General features: G+C 42.2%; 1 long non-coding RNA gene across 1 annotated transcript; it reads left to right on the forward strand.

The window, feature by feature from the left end:
• On the forward strand, positions 1-26147 carry LOC111562279. Its single transcript, XR_006585317.1, has 2 exons — positions 1-1192; positions 25844-26147. It is a non-coding gene; the product is annotated as an uncharacterized LOC111562279 (long non-coding RNA).
• The last annotated feature ends 1497 nt before the right edge of the window (positions 26148-27644 follow it).

Genomic DNA, 27644 nt, shown 5'->3' on the forward strand with positions numbered 1-27644 from the left:
TGGAGCCTGGAACCTGCTTCGGGTTCTGTGTCTCCCTCTCTCTCTTCCCCTCCTCTGCTCACACTCTGTCTCTCAAAAAAATGAATACAGATTTAAAAAAATTAAAAAAATAATAAAGGCAATGATGACCTGAGTAGGTCCCTCCTCACGCAGAGGAAAATAAATTATCCTCTGAGCCCAAAGGGGCTCAGAGCAGAGGTGTACAAAGTCACCTTAAAGATACAGAGTGGCTCCCAGGTAGCCCAACTGCTGAAAACTTGATCAAATGTACTAAATTTTCTAAAGAAAGAAAGCATCATTAAGAGGGGGTTGGTTGGTTATGGAAATTAGAGAAAGGATAATCCCTGAAGCAAAAGCTGTTGGTGCCTATTCAAACACCATCCTGGGAAAGGAGTGCCCAGCCAGTGTGTGACACAGGAATGACTATTGTAGAAATGGTCTAATGGGCCACCCAAATTTGCTGGGACCACGCCCTTGAGTCATGTACCTCCTGCCCTTGCTCTGATGCCATGCTGCCAGATAAACACCAGCTAACCTATCTTTCCTGTCCTCTACGGAAGAATGGCCTACTTGAGATGGCATGTGCATCTGATCTATTTCTCACTGGAAAGAATCAATGAGCATGTGGCTCCTGTGACCATGAGTCTGCCTTCAGGCAAGTCTGGGACCCTCCTAAGATTTAGTAAGGCCTGGGGCAAGACCCTGGACCATTGTAAATCGCCAAGGAAAAGGGCAACCTGGGTCGGGGTGAGTGACAAACCCACTTTCTTCAAACCCCTGAACCTAACAACAAACACTGGTTGGTTGATGCATTCCCCTGGGAGGAAGACCTGGAGAAAAATCAAGCTTTGCCCTTGCTCTCCAGAGGCTTAAGCATCTCTGTGATTTTAGTTGCCATTGATGTTGCTATTGTTTCAGTAAAGCCACAGGGTCAAGGCTATGACCCTTGACAAGGTAACCTGGAACGATAGTCATTTGAACAAGCCTGCATTTTCAAATATAGTTAGTCACAATCATAGTTAGTGGACAATGTCTTTACTCATTATTTGGTGTTATTTGGTTCCATTTTCAAATGGATTTCTGAATCCATTGCAAAGCTCCAAATTCTGGAACTTCAACAAGAGGCCACCTGCAGAGATGGATTGTCCATAGCAGTCCCTGTTTTGCTGGCATATGGCTCACCTATGCAGGGGTAGGATACAGTTGTTTTGTTTTGATTATTTATGTATTTATTTATTGATTTTAAAAATTTTTAATGTTTATTTATTTATTTTATTTATTTTTTTAATATATGAAATTTATTGTCAAATTGGTTTCCATACAACACCCAGTGCTCATCCCAAAAGATGCCCTCTGCAATGCCCATCACCTACCCTTCCCTGCCTCCCACCCGCCCCCCACCCCCTCAACCCTCAGTTTGTTCTCAGTTTTTAAGAGTCTCTTATGCTTTGGCTCTCTCCCAATATAACCTCATTTTTTTTTTCCTTCCCCTCCCCCATGCGTTTCTGTTAAGTTTCTCAGGATCCACATAAAAGTGAAAACACATGGTATCTGTCTTTCTCTGCATGGCTTATTTCACTTAGCATCACACTCTCCAGTTCCAACCACATTGCTACAAAAGGCCATATTCCATTCTTTCTCATTGCCACGTAGTACTCCATTGTGTATATAAACCACGATTTCTTTATCCATTCATCAGTTGATGGACATTTAGGTTTTTTCCACAATTTGGCTATTGTTGAGAGTGCTGCTATAAACATTGGGGTACAAGTGCCCCTATGCATCAGTACTCCTGTATCCCTTGGGTAAATTCCTAGCAGTGCTACTGCTGGGTCATAGGGTAGGTCTATTTTTAATTTTTTGAGGAACCTCCACACTGTTTTCCAGAGTAGCTGTACCAGTTTGCATTCCCACCAACAGTGCAAGAGGGTTCCCGTTTCTCCACATCCTCGCCAGCATCTATAGTCTCTTGATTTGTTCATTTTGGCCACTCTGACTGGCGTGAGGTGGTATCTGAGTGTGGTTTTGATTTGTATTTCCCTGGTGAGGAGCGACATTGAGCATCTTTTCATGTGCCTGTTGGGCATCTGGATGTCTTCTTTAGAGAAGTGTCTATTCATGTTTTCTGCCCATTTCTTCACTGGATTATTTGTTTTTTGGGTGTGGAGTTTGGTGAGCTCTTTATAGATTTTGGATACTAGCCCTTTGTCCAATATGTCATTTGCAAATACCTTTTCCCATTCTGTTGGTTGCCTTTTAGTTTTGTTGATTGTTTCCTTTGCTGTGCAGAAGCTTTTTATCTTCATGAGGTCCCAATAGTTCATTTTTGCTTTTAATTCCCTTGCCTTTGGGGATGTGTCAAGTAAGAAATTGCTGCGGCTGAGGTCAGAGAGGTCTTTTCCTGCTTTCTCCTCTAGTGTTTTGATGGTTTCCTGTCTCACATTCAGGTCCTTTATCCATTTTGAGTTTATTTTTGTGAATGGTGTGAGAAAGTGGTCTAGTTTCATCCTTCTGCATGTTGCTGTCCAGCTCTTCCAGCACCATTTGTTAAAGAGACTGTCTTTTTTCCATTGGATATTCTTTCCTGCTTTGTTAAAGATGAGTTGGCCATACTTTTGTGGGTCTAGTTCTGGGGTTTCTATTCTATTCCACTGGTCTATGTGTCTGGTTTTGTGCCAATTGTTTATTTTTGAGAGAGAGACAGAATATGAGCAGGGGATGGGCACAGAAAGAGAGGGAGGCACAGAATTCAAAGCAGGCTCCAGGCTCTGAGCTGTCAGCACAGAGCCCAACGCAGGGCTCAAATTCACAAACTGTAAGATTATGACCTGAGCCAAAGTTGGACGCTTAGCCAACTGAGCCACCCAGGCACCCCAAGTTGTTTTTTTTTGAATGGAGGTTTTTACGGGTGCCTGAGTGGCTCAGTCAGTTCGGTGTCTGACTTTGGCTCAGGTCATGATCATGACCTCACAGTTCTTGAGTTTGAGCCCCATGTTGGGCTCTCAGCTGTCAACACAGAGCCCTCTTCAGATCCTCTGTCCCCCTCACTCTCTGCCCCTTCTCTGCTTGTGCACATGCACTTACTCTCTCGCTCTCAAAAATAAATTAAAATATTAAAAATTATTTAAATGGGGGTTTTATGGTGCTTTAGCCAAGTTTTATTACTTATTTGACCTTGTGTGTTTTGTACACATTCATTTATACTGTGAAACCTCAGTTATTATAAGAAGAAATACCTAGTTCGGTCCATGGCAACTGTTATAGGTCACCTTGAGCAATAAATTGACCTTTCGATGACAGAGCTCTGTGCAGATGCAGAAAGGCTTACTGTTGTGGCTGGGAGTTAATGTTAAATAATGAGTTACTTACATTAAGTTCTCTTCTAATTTAAGAAGAAGAATCACATTTGGTAACACAATCGTACAAGGGGCATCTATGTTTCCAGGGACAGACAAAATTGGGAAGAACTGTGAAGACTGAAGGAAACTTGAGAATTTTCTATACTTTATACTGTGTTCTAGGAGGGAAAAAATAGTATCAGGTTGAGGTAAATTAGCTTAATTCCGATGTCTGGAATGTGGTCACTGGTAGATTCTTCCTTCCATTTGTCGACTAATTGAATATAGATCCCATTAAAAGACATTGGATTCATTTTTCATTTGAATGAAAGGAACTCAATTTCCTACCAGAGCTAGCCTGTTAAGAATACCTAGCACACAACATGCTTGAAATCTGCCATTGAAACCCCAAGGGATACCAAGTCTCATGTGACAGATGCAGGCACACACACAAGATGAGTTACACTTTAAAATATTTACATTATGAAACTGATTAGTTGTTAGGTCCTTGCATTTATCCTATTGTGAATTAGAAGCCCTCTGAGCATGAAAGTCTAATTTCAGAGCTTCCCTTGTCCCTCCTAGCAAGTGGCTTAGGTTTATGAACATGCTAAGGTAATAAACAGTCTAAGAGATGATTGTTAGATTCCAAACAGCTGGAGATTTTGGCAAAAAAAAAAAAATAATAATTAAAAGTGTATTGTTACAAAGAAAGTGAAAGGTTAAGATTTTCATTAGGAGTTTATTATCCTAGTATAAACATTGGCAAACTTGAATTTTAATCTGAAACAAAACCCTTATGAATTATGCTATCTCTTGCCATTCTGTGTCATTTAATCTTCTATTTTTATACAATATTTATGTCTTAGTAAAAGAAAAAAATGATATAGTTCCTTCATTTTTCCATGAGGTCCAAATGTATGTCTTTTTATTTTCAGTTTTTTAAGAGAGAGAGAGAGAGAGAATGAGAGAGTGTGAGTTAGGGAGGTGCAGAGGGAAAGAAAGAGAGAGAATCTCAAGCAGGCTCCATGCTCAGCTCAGAGCCTGATGTGGGGCTCAATCCCATGACCCTGGGATCATGACCTGAGCTGAAATCAAGAGTTGGATGCTCAACTAACTGAGTTACCCAGGCACCCATATGTTTTTTTTTTTTTTAACATCTGTCATAAAAAGGTCTGATGTGTCTGACTCAGACGCATATCAAGTCCTCCTGGCTCCCCTTTGATCACACACATTAAAGAGTTTCTACTCTATACTGCTTGCTGAGATCTCACGTAGTCCCACAGCCCTATTCTTTACTTTGCTTCTGGCTGAGTCATCCAAATCCATCTACTCAGGGCGAAGAATCTCTGGGTGTCATATGCAGCAACTCAGTAGAGTCATAGAATTCAGCTAGGCAGCATAACATACCAGTCTGAAATGTTCCGCACATTGTCCCAGCTCTAATCTGTGGGGGAAGACAGACCTTTTAACCTGAGGGCTGAGTGGCAACTTCTGGTCCAAATCCAAAGTACTTGTCTGCAACCCCTGACACCTATGCCCATATCCCACACCTGTGTCTTGAACTTCTGGGTCTTCAGAGTTTTCCCAGACTGAACTTTCACTTCTATCAGTTCTTGGACTTCTTAGTTTTGTCTCTCAGAAGTCTTTGCTGCCCTTTATCTCAACCTTCACAAATAAGATCTTGGGAACCCTGCTATATGTTAAGATGGAGAGAAGAAAGAATAGCCCTTTGGGGCTCAGAAGTACTGGCAGATGTAGCCTTCCTTCTTTTTTCATCCCCAGAAAAGAAAGAAAGAGAGTTTGTGGGTGGGTAGGAATTTTGGAAAAGTGAAATTATTATGAAAGCTAGGGAAGCATTTTTGGTGATCCATTTGGAGTCTTCTTGGCAAAAGACCATGGGAGATTGTTATTGCATGGGGAGCTTGGGGATGATGTCTCTGACTGGTGGCTCAGACGGGAAGAAGCCAAGAACAGGCTCCTTAGGTCCTGGACTCCAGAAATAAAGAGAGCCTCCTCGTTTCCTTCTAAATGGCCTCACCCACTCCCTAAGCCTAGAGGAGGGGCAAGGATCCCAGGAAAAGCCAGGCCCTGGGTCTTCCTATGGGTTTTATTTTTCAGGATCCTGTGTTACACGCAGTGCTAGAGAGAAAGAAATCCTAAGCAGCTTAAGGGAGGAAAAGTTTTCCCAGACCCTCCTGGGGTTCCTGTCCAGGTCTGAAAATTGAACTGACAAAGGCAGATTAACAGGAGAAAAGCACACATATTTATTTAATATAGGTTTTTATGGGACACAGCAACCTTCATAAGGAAATGAAGATCCAAAGAAACAGTTAGACTTGAGTATTTTTATGATACATTTGATGAAGAGCAAACAGTCACATAAAAATATAACAGTCTAGGAGTATGAGGTAATTGTAAGGAACTGGAAGAAACTTAGCAAGGCCTGTTTGCCAGGATTCTTCTCAGTGTCCCTATGTCTTTAGAGATGATGCTGCTCCTTTTCTCCCAGGATAGAGAAAACACTTGTGGGAGGGTTTTAGGACCTGTTTCAGGGAAGAAAGGCAATGGGGGGTAGGGGGATGAGGTGGGGTGGAGGTACTGTCAGATTGGCCTTCCTGCTTCTGCCGTTTTCTCAAACTCCTTCAGCTTAAAATATTCAACATGCCAAGGTGCTATATTTTGGGGTAGCATATTCTGAACCCCAGCAGCAGTGATGACTTTTGTTGCCCAATGGTCTGCAGAATTATCAATTCTGTTATCAATTATCAATCTTAATGCCACCCCCAGCTGCCTACAGACTCCCTCAACCCCCTGACCTCCTGAGGGGACTTTATTTTGGACTTTTCACTTCCATTCAATATGGGTGTCACTACCATTCCCACAGGGCCTGTCAGGAAACACTATCAGCAGACCCCAAGTTCTCTGTGGCCATGGCATGGCCATGGCAGCCTGCAGGGGTTCATCACTTCATTCTAGCTGTTCTCATTAGGCTGTGGCCATTAGAGACTCCCCTAGGAAGAAACTCTTCTGATTTTCCATTTAGCGTGACCTTGTGTTTGTGGGGCCTCTTCTGCACCCCTGAAGCTGTCAGGGTACACATATGAATCATCTGAGAGCATTCAGTCATGACAGCTCTTCAACCACTTTTCTCCTCACTGAGCAGGCAAATTAGTTTTACGTTAAAGTTAATAGCATTTATGCTTCGGTTCCTTCAGATGTGTGTGTAACTGCTGAGGCACCAGAGATATAATAGATAGCGCATTCCAATGTGCAAGCTTCCAAAGTATTTAGCAGAAAAGTGTTATAGACCCTTGAACTCTTTGCCCACATCAAGGGCATATAAAGGATTGAAGGGAGGAGAGGCAAGAGAAAGATGGGGAAGTGGATTTTTGCAAAAAAATATCATGGGTTCGCTGGGAGTCTGATCATAACCAATGGGCAAAGAATGCCCTTCTCTTAAACCCAATGCAAAGGCCCCCAGGAGAGCCAGATGAGGGTCTCCACAGTTGGGTCACAGTAATCTGAGGTCAATTCTGGCCTGGGAAGTAAACCTCAGTGTTGAGGTCTGTTGGGACCGGATGTTACTTGCAGACTTTGTGAGGCTAGGAGCACATATATCCTGTGCACCAAATGTAGGTCATAACACAACAAAGAGCTGGCAAAAGCTTCTCCTAGGTTCTACCCCAGAGAACCACACATGGGCAGACAGAGCTGATAGAAGATAAAGGTCTGCCTAGATTCCTAGGGGCTGGAATCCTAGATCAGGTACCAGTGCAATAAAATGGAATTCACTTAGGGCAACATAGCTGCAAAATGGATAATCTGTTTTCTTTTGAGGGGGAGCAGAACCTTCCAAGGAACCCACAAAATGAGAAAACTTGGAGCCAGCAAATGACAGAATCGGTCAATTCAGAACTTTCTGGTGACCCTCAGACCCTGGAGATGTAAGAAACCACAGCAGGGAAAATGGAAGAGGCAGAAATCAGCAGAGTAGGAACAAGAGAGAGAGAGCAAGCACAGCCTCTTCCCCAAACTGAGTCTTCCTGTTTGCAGCTGGCCCTGGGCGCCACATACCCACGAGGAACAGTTCAATTATAAACCACAGTTGAAGTTTTGAACTTTAATTTGGCTTAGACATACTAAATGCTGAATTTGAGACTAGGTTGGTGACTTAAGAAGTGGACAGAGGAGTCATAGGACCTGCCTGACTTTTTATACCAGGGCAGGGTGAGAACTAGTGCCACAAGATAAGCAAAATTAAATTGCTATCTGACAACATTCCAGAAGTCCCATTTCTTCAGTGTGCCGGTAACGTATGTTTATGGCTTCTTTCATGTAGTCAGTATACGTTTGTTGAGTTGTATCTAGCACCAGGGATGCAGAGGTGAACTAACCAGTGTCCCTGACTCTGAGGAACTTCGTCTTATCAGAGACTAAGTGGACGTGGTCTTTGCAGTGAGATTCAGAGTCTTTAGTCACTTACCACTACCTCTACTAAGCAGTCTCACGTAATGCCAAATCAGACAGGCAACCCACAGAGCCTCACTCTCCCCAAAGTTCTCGGGTACACCCTAGCTCAAGAATGAGCCATCACGGGACACACCTCTAGTCATCATTGTCTGATTCTGTGACTTATCATGAGTGACCTCTCTACTTGCTGTGTTATACTCTCCCAGTGGGAGGTCACTGTCAACCCAATTCATCCAAGGTGAAGTGGATGGATGCCTGTCACCACCCATGGAGAGTTATTTATGTAAATGTCAGGTCTGAAAGCTGAGCAGTGACAGTATCTGGACATCAAGATAGCCACATGTACTGCCCTGAGAGGCAGGAATTAAAAAGAAAGATGCATGCAAAGCCTTATGTTAAAGAGAAAAGAAGAACTGGATGTGGGTAAGAAGACTGATCAGAAGAAAGGCATGCCACAGACCAATGTGTCTTTGGGGCAGTTTCTTTAGACTAAAGTCGTAGCAGCTCGGCTGAGCTTGAGAGAGCTGAGCTGCTGGATGCCTGGATAGCCCGTTAAAGCAAAACGGAAGCAATGGTCAAGCCACTGTCACTTACTGCAATAGTAGAAGCAAGAGTATAAACCATAGAAAGTGCCAAGTCCCTGATGATCCATTTTTTTTCCCGTGGAACAGTGCATCAGTTGAAGGGCAGGTGGATCAGCACAGGTGCGGCACATTAGAAGGGTCATGTCACTGCTGAGGAGCCCCAGGTAAAATGTCTGGGCGGTTTTGTGGACCTGAGGGCGGAGTCGGGGAACCGTGTAAGGAGGAAAGAGGTAGGAGTGGAAAAGCATTGAGTACTGAGCCAGAATGAACAAGTATCTTTACAGTTCTCCAGTTCTTTGATAAGCAGACTTCCAACTGGAGGCCCCTGTGCTAGGAATGCAGGTGTGCATAAGAGCAAGGCTGGCCAGGGACGGCAGCTTCCCCCATATGGCCTGCCAGGGAAAGCCTTTATAGTTGCCTATGCTGGGCTTGAAAAATCACACATAGAATTTGGCCTGGAGCTGGACTCTGCAAGAGTATCTAGACAATGTCTCTTAAAAAGATGTTCCTGCTACAGTGGCTATGTCTTCTACAAAGAGTGAGAGACATGCTCCCAAAGAAGGAGATTTTAAACCTGAAATGCTTTCTTCCTGGGGTGTCACTGGGACAATCAGTCCCTTTTCAGACCTGGCTTTGTTAAGGAAGTTGTGGGCTGTTCCCGGTGTGGAGACTCAGACAGCCAGGAAATCCTCTGTGGAAGCATGTGCCTCCCTTCCTTTGACCAATTCCCCTCCCTCCAGAGACCAAAGCACCAGCGATGCCCAGAACTCCAGACTTGGGCTTATAGGTGGTACCTGAATTATAGTTAGCAAAGGTGAGGGTCCTTTTTTTTTAATTTAAAAAAATTTTTTTAATGTTTATTTATTTTTGAGAGAGACAGAGTGTAAGCCAGAGAGGGGCCGAGAGAGAGGGAGACACAGAATCCAAAGCAGGCTCCAGGCTCCAGGCTGTCAGCACAGCCCGACACGGGGCTCGAACCCATGAACTATGGGATCATGACCTGAACCAAAGTCGAACACTTAGCCGACTGAACCACCCAGGCACCCCAGTGAGGGTCCTTTTAACTGAACAATTGTCAACTAGGTGGATTTCCATGTTAGGGAATAGGGTGGTTAAAGATGGCTCTGGAGTCAGAATGTCTGATTTATAATCCCAGCTCTGCTAATTACTAGCAATGTAGTTGGGTTCATCACATAAATTCTCTGAGCCCTAGTTTTCTCATCTATATGAGAGGCATCTCAACAGTATCTGCCTTATGTAGCTGTTATAGTAAATTGAGTGAAATAACACATGTGAAGTGTTTGGCTATAATACGTGCCCGATGGCAGTTATAGATACGGGTTTACTTGGCTGTCTGGGGGAGAGGGACAGCAGAGAGGACAGGGTTAGAGAGTGTGAGTGATGGGCACTTTCACTCTTTCTCAGCTTCCTGGATATTACTCCTGAATCTAGAAGCTCAGTTCCCGGAGAGACAAGGACCTTTTCAGAAATACCCAAAAGGTGTTGGAAATGCCTAAAAGGTATTGGAGGAACTTCAGCTCCCTACTCAAATCCCATTCAAAGAGTATCAAGCATAAGGCACTCAGGTTGAAGAACTATTTTAAATCTCTCTCTCAAATATAAATAAACATTAAAAAGTTAAAAAATAAATAAGTGCACAGTCCAATAAGTTTTGACAGATTTGACACACTTGTAAGACTACTGCCACAATTAAGATAAAAGAGTATTTCCTCACCTACAAAGATTTCCATATGCCTCTGCAATCTATTCTCTCTTCATCCCTGTGTCCAGGCAACCACTGCTTTACTTTCACTATAGATTAGTTTGCATTGTTTAGAATTTTATATACTTGGAATTATACAGGGGCGCCTGGGTGGCTCAGTCGGTTAAGACTTTGGCTCAGGTTATGATCTTACGGCTGGTGAGTTCCAGCCCCGGGTTGGGCCCTGTGCTGACAGCTCAGAGCCTGGAGCCCGTTTCAGATTCTGTGTCTCTCTCTCTCTGCCCCTCCCCTGTTCATGCTCTGTCTCTCTCTGTCTCAAAAATAAATACCTGGAATTATACAGCATAAATTCTTTTGTGTTTGGCTTCTTTCATTCAACATGATGGTTTTGAGATTACTCCTTGTTGCATATATCAGTAGTTCATCCCTTTTTTACTGATCCCTTGTATGGGTATATACCATATTTTGTTTATCCATATACCTGCTGATGGACAGTTGGGTTCTGTACAATTAGTGGCTATTTTGAATAAAACTGCTAAGATCATTTGTGTATAAATCCTCGTGTGGACATTTGATTTCATTTCTTTTCATAAATATCTAGGAGTTGAATGACTGGATTATAAGGTAAGAGTATGTTTCTTAAGAAATTGCCAAATTAGGGGCGCCTGGGTGGCGCAGTTGGTTAAGCGTCCGACTTCAGCCAGGTCACGATCTCGCGGTCCGTGAGTTCGAGCCCCGTGTCAGGCTCTGGGCTGATGGCTCAGAGCCTGGAGCCTGTTTCCGATTCTGTGTCTCCCTCTCTCTCTGCCCCTCCCCATTCATGCTCTGTCTCTCTCTGTCCCAAAAATAAATAAACGTTGAAAAAAAATTAAAAAAAAAAAAGAAATTGCCAAATTATATTCCAAAATAGCTGTACCATTGTTCATCTCCAACAGAGATGAAAACTAGAGTTCCAGTTGCTCTATGTTTTTGCCAATACTTTGGATTGTCAGTCTTCTTATTTTTGGCTATATCTAGTATATCTCATTGTCGTTTTTATTTGCTTTGCCCTAATGACTAATGATGTTGAACATTTTTTCCATGTGCTTAAGCCTTTGGTACATCTTCTTTTGTGAAATGTTTGCTTGTCCATAATATTTTGAGTTAAAAATTATGCTTTGAACAGTAATATCAAAGTATCAATGACCACACAAAATGACAACTTTGAGATATCCCTTCTCTAAATTCCCAACATGCCTTTCTTGTTTATGCTGCTTCTAGAGACTCAACTTTAGAGTGAGGCTAACACTACTTCACTATTTCATCCTCCATATATTTCGCTGGTTACTCCTCATGGTCTTTTTCATATGTCTACATTGAATTAGCTTGCCTATTAATGAAATAATGTTTTGTTTTATTAATTTCACAGATGGATTACATATCTATTCTCTTCAAATTGAGCATTTGTACAAAATGGAAGTTTACAACCCGTGTTTCAGTGAATCTGTTTAAAGTTCAGAAATTCTATCACCAGACTTCATTTTATTTTTATCTTTATGGAGGATGATTATAAGATGGGATGGAAGGAATTGAGAAAGGCAGGAAATGATTAGAGAAACATTTCAGTTTGAAATTGTAATTTTATGCTCAGAGGGCCTCCTGTTAGTTCTTGGCACTGCTTTGCTAGAGATTTAGGTGCAATTACTCATCACGATGCTCTAGAGAAAAACTCAACAGCCAAGGGATCGAGAATAGCCAAGAAACAGGACACGTGCATTCAGCCAGGCTGCCCTGGTGAGCAAAAGCCAGTTTGAATCCCTGAAGAGGCTGGGGGTAGGGGCGAGGAAAACTGAGGGACTATTAAAGAAACACGATCAGCAAGATGGGATAAATTGAGGGGCTTACTGAGAAGAATTACTAAGGGAGAAAAGTTCCAGCCAAGAAAACAGTAGGAACTTGACAAATGTGGCTGACGGGGGGGGGGGGGGGGGGGGGGGGGGGCAGAATTGTTCTGCTAACGATGATGTATAGCCAACCAAGTGTTGGCAGGATTATGCATTCCAAATAGTTCCAGATTAACATTACAGATGGGAGAGGAGTGTTTATCACAATTTTGTGTGAATAGATACAGGGCTGAGAAAATTAAGCATGAGAAAATTAAGCACAGAAAAATGTAGGAGGAGTATCAGGGCAGGAAGAAAAGAACTTTCCAAACTTGTTTGGCTCTGGACTAGCCTTCCAAACATGCAGTGGTGAAGACTCTGGAATTCAACATTCCAGGTGTTAGATACCTTCTCCTTGGGCCCCTGGTGACTTACGACAATTGCCCTGGGCTGTCCCTGCTATGTTAGCAGAGCTGGTGAAACTTTGGCTGCCCAGCATCCAGAATTTGCTTCAGTAAACCACGCCTCTTCCAAAATATGCAGTCTGTGGGACTGTTAGTCATGTCTCCCCACCTCCACACCAAGAGGTGTACATGCATGTGACCCTACTTCTAGATCAGTTAGACTCCTGGTCACACTTACTGAGCTCTTGCTAGTTGCCAGAAACGATTCTTTTTCATTGTTTGTTTTTAATTAAGGTATAATTGACAAATAGCATTATATTAGTTTCAGGTGTACAGCATAATGATTCAATATTTGTATATATTGAGAAATGGTCACCACAATAAATCTAGTTAACGTCCATCACCACACATAGTTATAGAATTTTTTTTCTTGTAATGAGATTTTTAAGATTTACTCTCTCAGCAACTTTCAAATATAGAATACAGTATTATGAACTATATTTGCCACACCATACATTACATCTCCATGACTTATTTATTTTATAACTGGAAGTTTGTAACATTTGACTTCCTTCACCCATTTTGCCCACCCCCTATCCCTAGCAGCCATCAATCTGTTCTCTGTATCTATGAGCTTGGACTCTTTGTTGTTGTTGTTGTAAAATCCACGTATAAGTAAGACCAGAGAGTATTTGTCTGTCTCTAACTCATTTCACTTAGCATAATGCCCTCAAGGTCCATCCATTTTTGTTGAAAATGGTGAGATTTCATTCTTTTTTATGGCTGAGTAGTATTCCATTCTGTGTATGTATCACATGTATATCTATCATATCTTTTTTATCCATTCATCCATCAATAGACACTTAGGTTGTTTCTATATCTTGGCTATTGTAAATAATACTGCAGTGAACATGGGGGTGCAGATATCTTTTTGAGTTAGAGCTTCTTTTTTTTTTTTTTTTTAAGTAGGCTCTATGCCCAACATGGGGCTTAAACACACAACCCCAAGATCAAGAGTTGTATGCTCTACCGACTGAGCCAGCCTGGTGCCTCTGAGTTAGTGTTTTTGTTTTTTTCACCAGGAACTATTCTTAAGGGTTCACATATGTTAATTCATTTAATTCTCAGAACATCTCCATGAGGCAGGTACATTTTACAGATGAGCAAACTGAGGAAAAAAGAGTTAAATGACTTGCTCAGGATCACATAGTTAGGAAGAGATTTGAACTTGGCAGTCAGTTCTTGCTGGCTGCAGAAAACACAGGGAGAAAGATATTTCAGCGTTTCCAGCTTCTAAAGTAAAGACAGGCAGGAAAAGAAGGGGGTGGGAGATGTTGAATGAGTCACCTACAATGTCTGCCAAATCTGGTTACTTTTTGTTTTTTTTTCCTCTGTTATTAACTGTTTCTTCCTGCCTGTCATAGCTTTACACATGATTCAAACACATCTCCAGTGTCAGACTCATTGCTTCACACACCCACATCTTTTAAAAGACTTGCAATTTCATTTTGAAATTGATTGCATTGTAGTCTTCATAGTCGCAGATGTCATCTGAAAATGGCAGATACATTTACGGTCTCTGACAGCTGAAGAGAGACTGACCACAGTCTTTGACTGATAACTGGTATGGATACTAGAGTGCTTGGGGAGGGATATTTGAGTAAGGGATGATGTCAGCAAATGGGCATCTCAGCGTATTTTCTATATCATATTTGCTTTCTTACATAACCTGGTATCCTAGGTTCCTGAACAGTGAATACTAGGAGCACAAGAACTCACTGAATATAGCACCGATGTAACTTAATATTTTCTTCCCTCCCCAGTGCTATGTCTGCCTTAAGGAGGATGGATATTCAAAGAATGTGGGGAACATTAACAATGACAACAAGAAAAGTCTATAGGCTTGAGGCCCACTGAGCTCCCAGGCTCATCCACTCCTCAGTCCTCCTGGTTTCCCTTCTGTCTCCCTGTCAGCATCCTTACCTACAGCTTTCCTTAACCCTCTGCTGCTGTGGCACAGAACCTGACCACCATTGCAGCCCCACTGCTGACTTACTTGTTGATGCTGGTATCTGCTGAGCCACTGGAGTGCGCTCTCAAGGTGAAGAACGTCTCCTTACATGATGTTTCACAACTCATTTTTTAAAATACTAGAATAGTGACATCACTCCCTCAGTCTCCTGTGACGACTCCCTGGAGAGGCTGAGACAACTTGTCTCTGGGCAGCTTTGGGAGAATTTTGGGTAGGACCAGACAGCATCTTATCCTCTATTAAAAGATAATTAAGGGGCGCCTGGGTGGCGCAGTCGGTTAAGCGTCCGACTTCAGCCAGGTCACGATCTCGGGGTCCGTGAGTTCGAGCCCCGCGTCAGGCTCTGGGCTGATGGCTCGGAGCCTGGAGCCTGGTTCCGATTCTGTGTCTCCCTCTCTCTCTGCCCCTCCCCCGTTCATGCTCTGTCTCTCTCTGTCCCAAAAATAAATAAATGTTGGGAAAAAAAAAGATAATTAAAATTAAAATCATGGCAGAGGTGCCTTTGATGAAGTTCTGGGGTGATGGTGGGGTGCTCTGGAGCCAACGGCCAAGAAGGAATTCTTGAAGATGTCTTTGGTGCAAAAAAGTGATTTTATGAAAGCACAGGGACAGGACCTATAGGCAGAAAGAGGTGTCCTGGGGTTGTGATGGGTAACTGATTATACATGCTCAGGTTTGGAAGAGATTAGGGATAGAGTTAAGTCCCTAAGGTATTTGGGAAGCAAGGTTTCCAGGACCTTCAGGGGCTAGTGGTTTTTGGAAAATGCCATTTATTACCGTCTAGAAAAGCCTTAGTCATGAGACACTTTCAGATGTATATCAGGCGGCCATAAGCTTGGAGTATGATTGCCAGTATATATCTTGGGGCAGTTGAGATAAAGGGAGTTTCCAAAGGAATTTTTGTATGTTAAAATAGACTTACAGGATCCTGGGAGGTCAGTATAACCTTAAGCTAAGATTCTCTTTTGCCCCTAGCAAAGTGTCATCATGAAGGCAGCTGAGCTCCTAGAGGGAGGTCATTCTGCCAGTTTCAAGGACTTGAATGGGCTGTAGGCAGTAAGGAAATTTAGTTTTTCATTTGCCTTAGTTTCCCACATCACCATGGCAAGCACTTAAACCCCTTTCCTTTGTTCTTGAGTAGCCAGGAGTATCTGAGGAATATCATATATATTCCACTTGGGTGCATGTGTAGTCGGGGGGGTGCTTTTAGCCTGTACTTTGCCCTCCACTTGCCCCATACTCCCTCATCACCTTGTTGGCTCAGTCAGTTATGTGTCCGACTCTTGATTTTGGTTCAGGTCATGATCTCACACTTTGTGAGATCAAGCACCAAGTCAGTCTCTGTGTTGACAGCATTGAGCCTGCTTGGGATTCTCCCTCTCTCTCTGTCTCTGTCTCTCTCTCTCTCTCTCCCTTCCCCACTCGAAGAGTGTACACTATCTCTCAAAAATAAATAAATAAACTTAAAAAAATTAAAATCATGGCAAACACACACACATATAGTTCTTTCTTGAACAACATGGGTTTGAACTGCTTGGGTCCACTTATACATGTGATGAGGGAGCATAAGGCAGGTTGAGCATCAAGCACAAGCTAGCACAAGCCCCCACCCGCCAGTCCAGGTGGGATATGTGTGATATTCCTCAGGCACTCCTGGCTGCTCAAGAACAAAGGAAAGGGAAGGAAGAAAACAAATGGTTAACTGACAGAGATCACAGTCATACAGAACATGAGTGTCCATCAGTTTACAAATATCTTAGTAAATTACAAGAAAAAGGCAATCTTATCAATAGCCTGATCTCCAGAAACCTATAGACTCAGTTTCCTGGAGCCCTAATATCACCGTCCCCTCCATAGTGATGTGGGGAACAAATGCAAGAAGGAAATGGCAGGTAAAATTAAATTTCCTTAGAACCTGCAGCCCCTGGACAAATACATAAGGCAAATACAGAGTATATTTGTGTTAATGGTAATGCCTTACTAGGGGGAAAACAACCTTAGGTTGACAACAGCAAGGCCTCCAGTATTTTAGGAGGCCTCTTTCACATATCAAAGTCACTCTGCAGGGGCGCCTGGGTGGCACAGTCGGTTAAGCGTCCGACTTCAGCCAGGTCACGATCCTGCGGTCCGTGAGTTCGAGCCCCGCGTCGGGCTCTGGGCTGATGGCTCGGAGCCTGGAGCCTGTTTCCGATTCTGTGTCTCCCTCTCTCTCTGCCCCTCTCCCGTTCATGCTCTGTCTCTCTCTGTCCCCCAAAAAATAAATAAACGTTGAAAAAAAAATTAAAAAAACAAAGTCGCTCTGGAGGCCTCCCTTTTGTCTTTATCCCCCCCCCCATAGGATATAACCAGCCACTCTTCACAACCACAGTGCAGCTCTTTCTGCCCACAGATCTTGTCCCCGTCCTTTAATAAGATCCCCTTTTTGCACCAAAGACATCTTTGAGAATTCTTTCTGTTGTGATGTCCAGACCCGCCCCCCACTACCATTCCAAAACCTCATCACGTGGATTTTTTTCAATAAATACAGTAGAGTACTGTAAATGTAATTGTATTGTCTCTTCCTTATGATTTTCTTTCTTTCTTTAAAAATTTTTAATGTTTATTTTATTTGAGAGAGCGAGAGAGAGAGAGAGAGAGAGAGAGAGAGATCATGAGCGGGGGAGGGACAGAAAGAAGGAGACACAGAACCCAAAGCAGGATCCAGGCTCTGGACTGTCAGCACAGAGCCCGAAACGGCTCAAACCCACAAACTGCAAGATCATGACCTGAGCTGAAGTCAGTGCTTAACTGACTGAGCCACCCAGGCACCCCCTTATGATTTTCTTAATAACATTCTTTTCTCTACTTACTTTATTTTTAGAATAACGTAGGTAATACACATAACATACAAAATATGTGTTGCTCAACTGTTATCATAAGGCTTCTGGTAAACAGTAAAGTTTTGATGGGAGTCAAAAGTTACACATGGAATTTTGTATTAGTGGCCCTAACCCCCGGGTTGTTCAAGGGTCAATTGTATATATATATATGTTAAAGATTTAATTTTACTTAATAACCAATGAAGGAATCAGGCAGGCATTATAACTCTAAGAACAGATGTATTTGTAGATCAGAAATATTGAAATTCATATGTAAACGGAAGCAAACTGGTTTTTCCACAGGTTTTTCCATGGGGGTGGGGGGAAATCAACTGGACCTCTATCAGTCAGGAGGAAATTTACATGTTCATGAGAACCATTTTGCATTACTATCAACCACTTACAACTGAAAAGTTTCCAAAATAGCCCAAAGACAACTGAGAGATTAGAATCAGATAACCTGAGGCTGTGCTCTGTCAGTTCCTGGTTTTCCAGGAAGCAGGATGCTCTTTCTACAACCCTCACAGCATCTCTCTCCCTTGATGGCCAGCAAATTCCATGTACCATTCACATTGGGGCAGCCTTAATGCCAGGGTTCCTGGGATTAACATGAGCTCCAACATTGTTTTTTTTTTTCCTGTTTCTCTTGGGGCCACTTGTTCCTTATGTAAACAGTGCTCCTGGAGGTCTGCCAGAGCTCTAATATGGGTATAGAGATCAGGACTCCTCTGGGACGCTAGCTGTTGAGTCAGAAGCTTTGTTTGTATTGCTGTATTGGGGGAGGGTGTGGCTTGAGGATTGGTGGGGGAAAACTGCAGGAAAGACACGTTGGGACCAAGATGTGAAGCATCTTCTGTGCCACACTACAGGTTTTGGTCTTGACCCTAAAGGCAGTGGAGAATAGCCATAGTCTTATAATAGATCAGTGTGATGATCATGGCTTGGTTTTGATTAGATAACTGGAGGTGGCATGAAGGACACACCATAGTGAGGAAACCAAAGATAATTCAGGGGGTGGGAGGGGTGAGATGAAATGGAGGTGGTAAATCTTAGCTTATGGAATTGTCTTGAGTGAACAGAAATGACTTTTAGAGAATTTTCTGCTCATCACAAAGACCTACCTTCCACTCTTGTCTTCATTTTATCTCCAAATTTGTCCTGCTCTCCCTTCCTGCCTTCTTGAAGCTTCCCTTTCTTCATCAGCCCCTAAGCTAGGAGAACACTCGGCCACCAACCTCTGTCCAACACTGTGACTCAGTCATGTCTGAAATGCTTAACAGGATTCATGCTTTGTGCAAGGGTCCTATACAGTTTTCAGGAACCAGGGTGTCAAAGGCAAATGAACCTGAACAAGGAAGGTAAGGAAATTGATTTTACTCAGAATTGCAATAGGAAGAGCTTCTAGATGTCAAAATCAGAGTGTCTCTGCAGAGAGGTTTCCCCTAAGACTTTTGTAGGGAGAAGCAGACAAGTTATAGATGGAGTGATCTTACAGTTGGAGTTGCTTCCTTCATCAGGAGAAGCCCCAGTCAGCCAGCTGATCCAAAAAAAAAATATTTATATCTGTGTCTAGTTAGTTGCTTTTTTTTTTTTTTTGGAGAAGTGGTGGTATAGGGGTCAAGGGCAATCTGCCTCAAGATGGGCCACTTTGGCATACAGATTATGCTCAGCTGAAAACAATCAAGACCCAAAAGACTTAGGAAGAAACTTTTTGCTCCCTTACAATTGCCTAGAAGAATTTGGATAGAGGACCTGCTCCAGGAAGAGAACTATGACCATAGAGAACTCCATTATGTGACATGAACCAGGTATGGTGATGGAGAGGAACCCTGCAAGGCCTGTTTCATCAAAGTCCTCTATGTCCCATTGCTTCTGAGTGGCCCAGTAAGCACTCATTTACCAAGCATTTACTCTTTTTCATTATCCTGCAAATTGTATTCCTTCCCTTTGAAGTCCCAGACCCCTGCCCCCTTCTCCTTAGTTCCGAGTGTCTTTGGAATTTCCATGTCTGTGTGGATTCCCCATACATACAAAATTAAGTTAGATTTTCTCCTGTTAATCTGTCTCATGTCAATTTGATTCTTAGTCCAGCGTAAAGGACCTTGAAGGGCAGGGGAAATTCTTCCTCTCCTATTGGGAGGGGTCAATTCATCCAATCATGTTTGAGACTATTTAAAGAGACAACAAGCCTAAAATGAAGTCACTTGTGTAAGACCACATCACCAAACTAAGGCTTCAAACCTAACCTAACTGCAGTTTCAGCCTTTCCCAGGAAAATAATCTTAAGTCAGTTTGGAATTTCCTGGTCAGCACTAATGAGGAAACCCGCCTGATAGACCACTGCTATCCCCAAAGGAAGGTGACCTTGCCTAAAGCAATCCAGTTTTTACTAGTAACATCTTTGACCTGACCCCTGCTGCCAATAAAATCTCCCATTTTGTACAGCTTTTTGGGGTAATTTTCTATTTGCTTGATGGGATGCTGCCCAATTCATGAATCATTGTATAAAACCTATTAGATCTTCAAATTTACTCAGTTGAGTTTTGTCTTTTAACAAGACAAAGAATAGGAATTCGGAGGGTCTGTGTCTGGCCCTTTCATGGTAAACAAGGGGGTATTGCAAGTCCTTCCAAAGGGAAAGGGGTAGGTCTTTACAGGATTCCTTTCTAGTAACACAAAAAGGTGGAGGATTTCAGAAAACAAAAGGTTGGGAAGATTAATCCTCTCTGTTTTCCAGAAGAACAGGGACCAGGTAAAGTTCAATGTTGTCAGTGATTATGGATTTATAGAGAAATCAAATCTCCAATCTTAGTGTAAAGAAATCACACATTACATCCAAGAAGAAGTTGAAGTGCTAATATCCTGACCCCTAGTATTGCAACTCACTCTTTTTTACAGAGGTTAGGAAATCCAAAGCCTCTCAGTATCACGCAAGTCTCATTAACAAATGGGTGGGAGTGAGCACTGATATAACCTGGCTAGCATGTGTCCCACCAAAGGGGGGAAATGCTCCTGAGCTCCCAATTCCCATGTTGGGAATAGGGACCCAATGTTGAAAGACATTGTTTTCTTAATTTCAACAAGGGTTTCTGATTATCTGCTTGTTTATATTTCTATAAAGACATTTATTTAGACAAAATATCTAAAAATCTAGGGGCGCCTGGGTGGCTCAGTCGGTTAAGCTGCCGACTTCGGCTCAGGTCATGATCTCGCGGTCTGTGAGTTCGAGCCCCGCGTCGGACTCTGTGCTGACAGCTCGGAGCCTGGAGCCTGTTTCGGATTCTGTGTCTCCCTCTCTCTGACCCTCCCCCATTCATGCTCTGTCTCTCTCTGTCTCAAAAATAAACAAACATTAAAAAAAATTAAAAAAAAATCTGATGGAAAACCAATTATTGTAATTGAAGTATAGTTGACATACAACATTATATTAGCTTTAGGTGTGATAGGGAAAAATTATGTTATAAGATGGCCGACAGGACTGACAGGGGAATTCCAGTCCCTGCCGGAAGACTCCACTTCAGGTTCTTCTTACTGCCCCACTTGCCATGTGCCCCAAATCACTACTAATGCGGATGTAACAGACTATAAATTGTTCCTTCTGCTTATGCTGGGGGCTCAGACCTCTGGGGAGTGATCTCCTCTGAGCCCACCCGTGTGAAATTAATCTCCTGCCTTCCAAGATCTGCCAGTGCCACTTGGTTCTTCCACTGGGTGATCCAGACCAGGTTCCGTAACAGGTGTACAACATAGTGATTTGACATTTATACGCATTAGGAAGTGCTCACTGTGATATGTGCTGTTACCATCTGTCATACATTATTATAATATCAGTGACTGTATTCCCTCTGCTGTACTTTTCATCCCTGTGACTTACTGATTTTCTAACTGCAAGTTTGTACCTCAGTCCCCTTCACCTTTTACCCATCTTCCCACCTCAATCCCCTCTGGCAACCACCAGTTTGTTCTTTGTTTTTACGAGTCTGTTTCTATTTGATTTGTTTTTTGGATTCCACATATAAATGAAATCATATGGTATTTGTCTTTCTGTGTCTGTTGTATTTCACTTAGTATAAGTGAAAGTTCCCTTAGGGCCATCCATGTTGTGGCAAGTGGCAAGATTTTCAAATAAAATCTCCTAATTTAAGAGTTGAAAGCATAATAAATTCCAGGAAAACACATCAGGAAGATGACAGACCATCAAGTTTGCAACCTCCCTTGTGGAGGTCACCCAGTTACAAACTCACTTGATCTTACTTTACTTTTTGTAACCACCCACAAAGGAGAGCACAGCAGCAATGACTGCAGGTTCCACAGAGGGGTTGACTGATGGCTTGGGGTTACCCAGCTGGTAAGTAGCCTCCTTGAGTTGGAAGCCAGCTCTCCATGACTGTGCCTGCTCTTGCTGGGTACCACACATGGTCCCTTACAGTCCAATCCCAAGTCCCCTCCTCTTCTATTAATAGAAAAATGGGAAGGGGGTGGGTGTTACATGGCATAGCCATCATTTTCTCTCCCAATTCTAAAATTCTGGGCACCTCCTCTAATTCTGTTTGCAACTCCACTGAGCAATTTAGTAGGCTTGTAAGTTACATCCTAACTCACTCATTTTAGAAAATAAATGTTTCATTATTTACTCTCAAGCTGGTCATCTGTTTCTTCAGAAGCTTCTGTCTCCCCATGTGCAGAATCTGAAATGACAATCAGGATCTTAAGAGAGATGAAGGTGAAGAATAGACCAAAAAAGGAATAATTATTTTATTGGTCAGCTGACCAAGGAGCAGGACAAAAAATCAGTTATGAATAACAATGACTTTTAACTCATTGAGTTAACTTGTTTCTTATGATCAAGAGAAAACTCAGATTGAAGATGTCTAGAGATGGGATACATTTTAATTTCCAGAAAGTCCCCTTCAGCCATCACATAGGTTAACAGCTTCCCAGATAGTTATCTTATTTATCTGGCTTTTAAAAATATCAGCTGCAACGAGAGATCCTCAAAAAACATGGCCTTTTAAAAAGTACATTTCACCAAGTGGGAACTTCTTTTTTTAAGATTTTATTTTTAAGTAATCTCCCCCCCTCAATGTGGAGCTCAAACTTACCACTCAGATCAAGAGTCACACCATTCAAGCCAGCTAAGCGCCCCAAGTGGGAGCTTCTTGTATTCTCTAGAGCCCTGTCAGAACTTTTAGAGTTAATTGATGGGACAAGATAATGACATGAGCTCAAATGATTTCTGTTTTCTCTTTACCTTGCTTTGCAAGGAGAATTTTATTTTTCCATCCTGTGTGAACAAAAGACTTTAACTTTGAGAATCTGGGAAGATAGCCAAGAAAAGTCACCCTCTGAAAAACAAAAACTGTGGGAATAAAATGAATGACATTAACTGACTCCTGAGGAAATAACACATTTAAATGATGATGGTTAAGTGGGAAGCATTCCACCAGAGCAAAGTTTCTCAAAGTGAATTGTAAATAGAAACCTACTAGAAAGAGTTGCATGGCTGAATCATTTCTGCAAGTATTGGATTAAATAATGTTGAAACTCATTCATTGTTGTAGGATTTCTCAGAACCTTTAATATATTGATACATTGTGAAGTCTTTTTAAAAAAAAATTTTTTTTAATGTTTATTTTTGAGAGAGGGACAGAACGCAAGTGAGGGAGAGGCAGGGAATCGGAAGCAGGCTCCAGGCTCTGAGCTGTCGGCGCAGAGCCAGATGCGGAGCTCAAACTCACAGATAGCGAGATCATGACCTGAGACAAAGTTGGATGCTTAATGGATTGGGCCACCCAGGTGCCCATACATTGTGAACTTCTAAGAGAAGCTTTAGTATGTAGTATTTTCCAAAAGTGTTTTACAATGGAATCATTTTTTTGTAGACAAATCTACTGGGGTATTTTCTTAATTTTAACAAGGGATTCTGATTATCTGCTTGTATATATTTCTATAAATAAGTTTCTTTATAAAATAAATACTTATGCAAGTAAGTCTATACAAAAAGTTATTTATACAAATGAATTGTAGCATGTCTCAATATGTGCTGTGCTTTCAGTTTGAGAAGGAAAGTTGAAAAAGAGAATTGGATAAGAGGCAGAATTTGTGCCAGGCCAACTAGTTGTTTCTCTGTAGTGGGTGGGTGCTAGTTTATAAGGGCCTCCATAACAAAGTACCACAGACTGGGCAGCTTAAAGAACAGAAATCCATTTTTTCCTAGTTCTGCAAGCTAGAAGTCCAAGACCAAGGTATGAGTAGGGCTGGTTTCTTCTTCCTTGGCTTGCAGATGGCCTCCTTCTCCCTGTGTCCTCATGTGGTCCTCCCTCTGTGCTTGTTTGTGTACTAATCTGCTCCTTTTATAAAGACACCAGGCATATTAGAACACAGCCCACCCTAATCACTTCCTTTTACCTTACTTACCTCTTTACAGGCCTCCCTCCAAATATAGTCACACTCTGAGGTACTGAGGCTTAGGACTTCAACATGTGAATTTTGAGGGGACACAATTCAGCTCATACCAATGGACTAGGAATATAAGTTACCAAGAGCTGGCTACATATTCCATTGAGACTGTAGCATTTTTGCACCCCATCCCAGTCCTCTTTGAGCTGGCTTTTGAACCTGAGATGAACCCCAGAGGATGTTCCAATTGGGAGGAACCAGCCTCACAGCCAGACATAGTCTCTTGGATCATTATATTTCCCAAGAAACTTAATACATTAGCCTGCTGGTTTATGAGCTAATCTCTTGAAAGTTTGATCAAGATGATTCAGTTTCCCTGGACCTGATCACACCTAACTGGATGGATAAATGTATTTTTTAAACTAACAGAGCTGGGGGCCAGATAGTGCCCCTGCTGTGCCTCTAGAAGGAGAGCCAAGAAAAAGGAATGATCTTTGACTGAGGGTCAACTATGCAGCAGGGACTATGTATCATAACACCTCACATGTCCTTACCTGCATTGGGCATTTTACATTACCATCATCTCATCTGTTGCTTGCAACATCTCCTTGAGATAAAGGTACTATTATCACCTCTAGATTAAAGACAAGGAAATTGAATTCTAAAGAAGATACTCATTAGTCATACAAATAGGAAATAATTTGAAGCCTCCAATGCTCTTAGCTACAACCCCACATATAGTTTATTGATGTCACTTGATTTTAGGGGGAGCAAAAACTGTTCCTCTATCATCTTATGTTCTGTAACTAGAGCCTATGATTTAAACTGACAAAAAACACCCCAGATTAACAGGAGAAAACATTTTTAACCTTTATTTATTTATTTTGAGAGAGAGAATGAGCAGGGAGGGGCAGAGAAAGAGGGAGAGAGAGAATCCTAAGCAGGCTCCACGCTCAGTATGAAGCCTGCCATGGATCTTGATCCCACGAACCATGAGATCATGACCCGAGCCAAAATCAAGAGTTGGACGTTCAGCTGACTGAGCCACCCAGGAGCCCCTTATTAATATTTTTATAGGCATGGGGACTTCACAGTACAGAAGTGAAAACCCAAAGAAACGGTTAGATTTGGGGGTTTATATATTATTTTAACAAAGAATGATAAATTGTGGCAAAGTGATTAGATAAAGGAAAATGGTGTTGGGGCTCCAAAGGACAGCAAGGTGTGGGAAGTTGACTAGGAAATGTGTGGTAGATAAGAGTTGTTGAGTAAGATTTGCTATGCTGACTCCAACTCCAGGTGCCCTCTACAATGATAAAGCTGGTTCTCTTCCTAGTATGGGAGAGAGGAACACCTTTACAAATGGAAATTCATGTCACTTCTGTGAAGGGGAATTTATGCCCTGCTTTTAGGCAGAAAGGGGGAGGGCAGAGAGCTTCTCCTACGTCTGCTGTTTCTCAATTGCCTTCAGCTTAAAATAATAAAAGTAATCCTTAGGCCAAAACTGGCACACTTTGGGATGAAATATTTGGATCCCCTTCAGTTCCTACAATCTTTAGAGATAAGGAAGGAAAATGAAGGCTAGAGTTGTCCAGGGTTATAAAGTTAATAAGCAGAAACTAGACTGTAAGCTGATCTTTCTGACTTCTGAAGTACCAGTATACGTACTATATAACCAGAATTTTTTAAATAAATGTTTTGTTTCAGAACAGTTTTAGATTTACAAAATAAAATTGCAAAGATTTTATAGAGAGTTCTCATATACTCTGTACCTAGGTTCCCCTCTTATGAACATCTTACATTAGCGTGATTTGTTACAAATGACAAACCAATATTGATACATTATTTTTTTTAAGTTTTTAAAAAAAGTTTATTTATTTATTTTGAAAGAGAGAGAGAGAGAGAGAGTCAGGGAGGGGCAGAGAGTGAGGGAGAGAGAGAATCCCAAGCAGGCTCTGTGCCACCAGCACAGAACCTGATGTGGGGCTTGAACTCATGAACCATGAGACCATGACCTAAGCCAAAACCAAGAGTCAGACCCTTAACTGACTGAGACACTCAGGCACCTCTAGGTAGGTTATTATTATTATTAACTAAAGTCCATACTTTATTCAGATTTCCTTAATTTTTATCTAATGTCTTTTTTTTTCTGTCCAATGATCCCATCCAGGATGCCACATTGCGATTGGTCATCATGTCTCCTTAGACTCCACTTGGCTGTATCAGTCTCTCAGACTTCACTTGCTTTTGATGGCCTGGACAGTTTTTAAGAGTACAGGTCAAGTATTTTGTAGAATGTCTCTCAGTTGTGATTTGTCTGATATTTTCTTTGCGATTAGACTGGGGTTATGTTTTGGGGAAAGGCCACAGAGAAAGAGCATCATTTTCATCACATCATATCAGAAGTATGTACTATCAACATGACTTATCACTGTTGATGTATGTCAGGCTTCTGCAAATAAAGATAATTTTTTTTTTTAATTTTTTTTTCAACGTTTATTTATTTTTGGGACAGAGAGAGACAGAGCATGAACGGGGAAGGGGCAGAGAGAGAGGGAGACACAGAATCGGAAACAGGCTCCAGGCTTTGAGCCATCAGCCCAGAGCCTGACGCGGGGCTCGAACTCATGGACCGCGAGATCGTGACCTGGCTGAAGTCGGACGCTTAACCGACTGCGCCACCCAGGCGCCCCAAAGATAATTTTTTAACTGCCTTTTCCTCCTGGGTGTCAATTCATTCTCACGTTTCTGTACAGCAGCAGTCTCCAATCCTGTGCTTTTACGAGAACTCTACTGTGCAGCTGGCTGTACCATGTAGTAACTGCATGTCATTCTGTTACTAAGGGGAGGGACTTGTTCTTGCTTTTGTCCTTTCTGAGCGAGTTTTTGTGCTTGCATGTGCATGTGTGTGCACGTGTGTACGTGTGTACGTGTGTGTGTGTGTGTGTGTGTGTGTGTGTGTGTGGAGGGGGTAGGTGGCTTGTTGGTGGTTTGTTAATTCACCTAAGGACTCTGCTGACCAGAATCTAAGAGTTCTAAGAGGGCTCCAGACCAGTGTTGGAGCAGTAACAAGCTGAGGGGACTTAGCAAGTGACCATGCTGGGGCTTTAAGGGGAGATGTGAAGTTTAGAAAGAAAAAAACTTCCCGTGGGTTTGTGAAATGAGGTGGAGGAGACAGATTCTGTGAGTTCCAAGTCCCCTTCTCACTCTGAAACCAGCGATCTGGGGTCAGAGGGCAGGAAAATAAGGTAGGTTCTCTTTTCCTGTCAACTTTATTCCTTTAGTAGTTCGTTACAAGCTAAAGCATTAAAAAGAATCCTGATTCCTAGTCCCTGGCGGTATTTCTTTGGCTGGAGTCTCTGGTTTAATGAAGATATAAACATTCTTGTGGGAACAGATCCCAGCTCGTTACTTCGCCCACACTTGCTTCCACGAAGAAGCTCAGCCCTGCTTCTTCTCACTCAGCCTCTGCTGTGTTTCTACATCTTTCTTGCTCCTTTGCAGACAGCTGAGGTGAGAGCCTTAAAAGGTTTATTATTTATCCTCCAGGAGCATTTTTCTAAATTGAGGTGGAAACACACCTGGTACATAATCCCCTTTCTGGCCAAAGCTGTTCCCGTTTCTGAATTTATTTTAGGGTCAAAATCAAAGTCTCAAAATTTTCATTCTCTCTTTGTGAACCTGAGGAAAAATCACAGTTCACTTTTTTTGTGTGTGTCCTTGGTCATTTGCCACAAAACAAAACCTTGAGGAATGTATGCCTTTTGTTTTTTAAAGTTTCTGTAATTAAACCCTATATGCTGGCTCAATCACACTAAATATTTACTGTATACTGTTGCAATATTTCCTTTTTCAACCAAGTACCCCAACACTCTCCTATATAACTATTAACTTTTCTAAGTTCACAACTTGCCCATTTGTCATGGGCACCAAATATGCCACATTTTGCCTCCAGATAGAAAAGGAAAAAT

This window comes from Felis catus, chromosome C2, assembly GCF_018350175.1.
Source record: "Felis catus isolate Fca126 chromosome C2, F.catus_Fca126_mat1.0, whole genome shotgun sequence".
Taxonomy (NCBI): Eukaryota; Metazoa; Chordata; class Mammalia; order Carnivora; family Felidae; genus Felis; species Felis catus.